The sequence below is a fragment of the Pygocentrus nattereri genome, chromosome 3 (genome assembly GCF_015220715.1).
Source record: "Pygocentrus nattereri isolate fPygNat1 chromosome 3, fPygNat1.pri, whole genome shotgun sequence".
In the NCBI taxonomy this organism is placed as follows: domain Eukaryota; kingdom Metazoa; phylum Chordata; class Actinopteri; order Characiformes; family Serrasalmidae; genus Pygocentrus; species Pygocentrus nattereri.
In genome coordinates, this window is record NC_051213.1 from 37,142,355 (window position 1) to 37,148,354 (window position 6,000).

The window sequence follows — 6,000 nt, forward strand, 5'->3', positions numbered from 1 at the left end:
ACCTGGTGTCGTGGGACCACCCCCTCATGACCTTTTCATAGGTCAATACAAACTGCGGGTCTAAGGCCCTGCACAGGCCGTCCACCTTACTCTAAGTCGCCCTCGCATACCCACATTCCCAAAACACATGCCGTAGACTTTCGTCTTTAGCACATGCGGGTCTGGGGCAGCGAGGGTGACTGGTGAGCCCGTGCCTGTGCAGGACCTCCCTGACTGGCAACTTGCCATGGACGCATTGCCAGTTCAGGACCTGCAGCCGGTTGTCCAACCCTTTAGTCTGAACCCTGGACCACGTGTCTTCCTCTAGGCCCACAACAGCGCGATAGCCCCGTCCATCCAGCACCTCTTTATACAAAGCTCTGTGCCTGAAGAAGGCCTTGGGCCGTAGACCCGCCGGTAGCATCTTGCTCCATCTTACCAAGTGCTGATAATGGTCCGGCAAGGTCTCGGCCTTGGGGCCAGAGTTGGACCACGTACTTACGATTGATCGCAATGGCCAAGACAGCCACAACCGTACAAAATACTGGTGGGGGTGCTCAAGGGGAGCAGCCAGGCGTGCGCAGTGCTGTGCGAAAAACAGGCAGTCCAGCTTGAGAGGGATATCTGGTACATCCCTCCCCCCTCTGTCCTTTCCCAGGTACATCACTTCCCTCTTTACATACTCATACCTGCCCCCCCACATGAGATTAAAAACATCTCTGGTTAAGCCCCTCCTCATACAACGGGGCATGGGGTAAACATGGGCTAGGTAGAGCAGCGAGGGAAGGATATCTACTTTCAATACCAGTACCTTGCCTAGGAAGGACAGGGACCTGGTTTTCCACAGCCCCATCTTCCGCCTGGCTATGTCCGACCTCTGTTCCCAGTTTGCTCGGGCAGCCCCTTCCTGCATGAAGGAAACCCCCAGGATCTTCAGGGGACTGTCGCTGAGGGCAAGCCCCCCGGCAGCGTCCTTCCGATCCGTCCATCTGCCAAAGTACTTGACAACCGACTTGCCGAGGTTCAATGCCGCACCGGAAGCTTTACCGAACGCTTGGACCATGTCCAAGGCGAGCCTGAGCAACTGGTCCGAGCGGACAAACAACGTGGTGTCGTCTGCGTATTGGGCCAGTTTAACTACTTTACCACCGCCTCCAGGGATGGGGAGACCATCTATTCCTGGGTGGGCTCTGATGGCTGCCGCTACAGGCTCTATATAGAGCACGTAGAGTAGGGGAGAGAGAGGACACCCCTGCCGCACTCCACTCTCTTGCGGCACCAAATCGCTGAGGTGGCCATTGATGGAGACACGGCTCCCAACCTCAGTATAAAATGTTTTGAGCCATCTTAAGAAATTGGGCCCAAACCCCAATGTCATCAACACCCTCTGTAAGAAGCAGTGGTCTACTCGGTCAAACTCACCAGCGCCAGAGGGACATTCCTGTCCAGGAGATGATCCAGGAGATCGCATCCCTGATCAGGTGGAGGTTCCAGGTTGCCGACCTCCCGGGGACCCCACACGTCTGGTCGCTGTGAACCAGGAGTGACATGGTCTTCTTCAAACGTTCTGTCAGGGCCTTGGCGAAGATCTTCAGATCTATGCACAGCATGGTCAGGGGTCTCCAATTGGCGAGATCCTTAGGATCTCCCTTTTTGTATAACAAAGAGAGAACCCCCGACCGCATGCTCTCTGTTAATCTGCCCTGCCGGTGCACATCCTCGGCTACCTCCACTATCTCCGGGCCGAGGACATCCCAGAATGTGGAATAAAATTCCACTGGTAGTCCATCCAGGCCCGGGACCTTACATCTTGCCAAGTACCTTGGTCAGTTCTCCCAGACTTTCTAGGCTGTCCCGAGCAGCGCTCGGAAGGCTAGTTTCTAGGAAAGACAAAAAATGCTCCCCTATTTCTCGATCTGTGCCCCTGTTACTAAAAAGATTGGAATAAAAGCTATGTGCAATCCCCATCATCCGGGCCGGGTCCGAACAGGTTCTACCTTCCGAGTCTATGAGAGACGTAAAACATCTCTCCTCTCGGGCCTGTCGAACCCTTTGAAAAAAGAAGGCAGAACAAGTCTCATTTTCCTCTGCCATCTGCAACCTGGCATTAAAGAGGCTATCTGCCGCCGACCGTTCATGCAGTGCCCTGAGCTCAGCTCTAAGGGCCTGTGCTCGGTCGAGGTCGAGCGCCCCCCCATTATTATAATCAGCATAGGACTTCTTCAGTTGCTTCTCCAAATCCCGCACACGCTGAAGCTTTGCAGCTTTGCGTTGGCTGCAATAGTGGATCGTAAGAGCACGAATCCTCTCTTTTATGTGCTCCCACCGTGCAGCCGGAGAAGCAAAGTCACTCTTGCAGCCTAACCAGGCCGCAAAGTGATCTCTGAAGAGAATCTGATATTCTTTCTCTTCCAAAATCTCCACGTTCAGCTTCCAGTACCCCCTCCCAAAGGAGGGTGCATCTATGGAAACTGTGGCCTCTACCATCATGTGGTCAGAGTACCACCGTGGAGACAAGGAAGCCGTCCTAACTGTAATGGGGGGCGCCACCAAGATATAATCTATACGGCTATATGCCCCTCTACTATTATGCCAGGTGTGGCCCGGGTTTCCAGGGTTGCAAAACTTAAAACCGTCAATAAGGCTGAAGCCGGCGACCAGCTTTTTAAAGTGTTTCACGCTGACGTCATCGCGCCCTTCCAGGTTAATGTTAAAATCACCTGCCACGACAACGTGCCTATTTGTAATACAAAAGGGGGCCAAAACTTCTAAAAAAGCAATGCGCGATGAGGGATCTACTGGAGCGTAGACGCACAAGACCCTCAGGTTCTGGCCTCTCCAGGTGGCGTCCACCCCCAAAGCCCTGCCCTGAACGATCGTAAATGGGCTTACCTTCTCAAAGGAGCGGTCTCCAAAAAGGATCCCAACTCCTGTGGAGTGGACGCCGCCTACGCTCCAGTACGCCTTACCTCTCCTCCACTCCTGAGAGAAGAGGGCCTCGTCCCGCTGGTCCCGCAGGTGAACCTCCTGCAGGCAGGAGATGGAGGCAGAAGTAGACGCCAGATCTCGGAACACAGCTGTCCTTTTCGTCGCCTTCTGCAGCCCTCTGACATTCGTAGTTAAAATGGTAAGATCTGTCATGAGATAAAAAAACGGGGGGATTAAAACCATTAAAATACCTACACTAAAACAACTTAAAAATGGGTCTATTAAAACTCAATTAAAAGGGGGGAGCCCCTTTCCCTTCCTTCCCGGTCACCCCCAACGGTATCCAAACAGTCCAATCCTTGCCCCCATACACCAGTGGCGGTGGTGGCGTCCCGTCCCCCACCAGCACACTGGTCTCCTCTGTCTTAGGGGGCTCCGAAGGGGATAGAGGGGCTCCCTCGGGTGCCGCCCCAGGGGAACCCGCCCTCTGTCGCTTTTCCGTCTCGTCATCCTGTGGCCTTCTCCGCTTCCTAGTTTTCTTTGTTGGGCGAGAGACGGGGGGTGCCTCCTTAGCAGTCGGCGGGTGCGGGCCTGGGGCTGGGCTTCCGGCCCCCACTGGGGAGGAGGTGGCGGTGGCAGAGGCTCCTACTTCCAAGTTCTCCTCTGCCCTGTCCCCGGCTGCTCCATCCTCCCCAACCGTCTGAGAATCGGCAGGCCCTCCTCCTGCCCCTGCCAACACCGTGGCGTAAGTTGCCTTATGCCTTGGGCAGGAGTGGGCCAGATGTCCCTCCCCGCCACAGTTCTTACACCGGCGGGGGTCTCGACAGTCTTTGGCCAGATGGCCCTGCCCCAGGCAGTTCTTGCAGTTCAGGTCCCTGCACCCGCTGACCTCATGGCCATGCTGCAGGCACCCCCTGCAGAAGGCGGGCTGTCCCGTATAAAACAGGTTACCATTCAGCGAGAAATAGGCCGGGGGGTGCGTCAAGCCCCCCTTCCCATCCTCCCTGAAATCCACCATATATTGGCGGCGCCCGTTCCAGATCCCCAGCTCATCCCGGACCATCCTCTCTCCCGGCTGGACTTCCCCGTACCGCCGAAGAAAAGTTCTGATGACATCGGCAGTAACGAAGGGGTTGAAGAGGTGGATGGTGACCATCCGCCTGCCGATGTGCCCCAAGGGGTACAAGTCAAATCCCTTACCCAGAGGATGGCCCTTCAACTCCACCCCTCTCCCGAGGACCTGCCCATAGGCCTCCTCCGATGCCATGGTGACATCGAAGAACCTCAGGGCGTTGTTGCGCTGGGCACACACCAAGTCCTGTAAGCTCAGGCCCAGCGCCCCAAAAACGACCTCCCGGATGAAGGGGATCCGATCTGGGAATAGATTCCCTTGTTCGCTCGTCCTCCACTGGAACCGCACCGTCCGGGGTACGGTTCCGTGAGGTCCGGGAGGGCCCCGAGGTTCCTGTTCCATGGCAGAGCTTCTGGAGGCGATGGATCGATTCTTGGAGGCGAGGTCCTCAAGTCCGTCTGCCGGGAATCCTTCGTCGTGGTCCAGGAAGGCTGAGGAAACTAATCTAAATAAAAACCAATAAAACACGGTAAAAAGAAAATTAAAACCCTAAAAAGGAGCTCAGAGGACCACATGCGGCAGCGGCGGTCAAGCCACCTACTACTGCACATAAGATTACCTCTGAGACTCCTTCTAAAAGCTACCCAAGCACAGCGCTGACAAGAACAGATACTACACTTGATCTTAGCCAAAAGGCCGAGAAGCGCACAAAAAGACAAATACTCCAAACGATGTAAGCCAACATGTTGGTCCATTAAGAAGCCGCCGAATACCAGCGTGTCTTTCACTGACACTGAAGAACCTCAGCGTTACTATGACGTTACGTCAGTCCGACTCGACACTGCCGTTTGAACCCTGAACGATTCATTTCATCCTTCACTATCAATTCCATTTACAACACCCGCTTCGACACTTTTTTAAAGCTGTAGACGTTTCAAAGCAATTAGCTGCATGGAAATGGAAAAAATTACAATACCCATGATGCATTGCGGCTACAGCTCTTACACAAAACACAAAACTTTTCCCACCAAACTGAAAAGATAAAAAACCAAAAAGTCAGAACCTGTTGCTCAATATGGACGCCCATTTTCCCACTTACAAGAAATATATTCAGAGCCTATTTTCATTATTGAGTTAATTAACATGTCTCTGATACTAATTCATTAATTTGGGGAAAAATCGTTATTTTAAGATACTTTATCTCACAATTACGGCATACAATTCATTTAATCACGAAAAACCTGTGCTAATTTTTAAGTGGTGTACATGGGCATCCATAGGTATGAACAGCAGGAGTAAACGGGAGGCTTTAGTAGCAGCTTTTCTCCCAGATTAACCGCGACCTTCTAATTTTAGCCTGCTTGACTGCACCGTCACCGACTCCCTCCGTTACTGAAATTAACTCCGGGCAGTTGTCATGGTGAGTCTGCGCGGTGCTGCCCTCTGCTGGTCAAACATAACACAACAGCTTCATAACAGTTGAGTCTCTCTCTCTCTCTCTCTCTCTCTCTCTCTCACTCTCACTCACTCACTCACTCACTCACTCACTCACTAACACACACACAAACACACACACACACACACACACACACACACACACACACACACACACACACAGAGACAACAGACACAGGCAAAGTGGGTCTACTTGTATTACAGTCAATACAATAATGTAAACTTTACTTGACCCCTTCATTCTTGGACTGGCTGGTTTGTTTCCTTCTGCACTGATTTGAATTGAATAACCAATTAATCCACTACAAACTACTGTGGGATTCTGGCAGTAGATTAATTCGACCCGTTGTTTGAAATTCCTGCACAATTCAGCCATTGCGATGCAAAGTCATTCAGAGTAGTTTGATATGAAATGGTTCACAGAGAAACGTACCGACTCTGATTTTCTGTTCAATGGCGGTGATCAGGAACCAGGGGTTGTAACAGCTACATTTCAAATACAGCCTTACATATTACAGCCAAATACATATTATTTACAACCAGTGAACCAACATGTGCCTCCTGAG

General features: G+C 52.4%; 1 pseudogene; it reads right to left on the reverse strand.

The window, feature by feature from the left end:
* Window positions 1–4,515: 4,515 nt before the first annotated feature.
* LOC119263134 lies at window positions 4,516–4,687 on the reverse strand (annotated as a pseudogene).
* Between the last annotated feature and the right edge of the window lie 1,313 nt (window positions 4,688–6,000).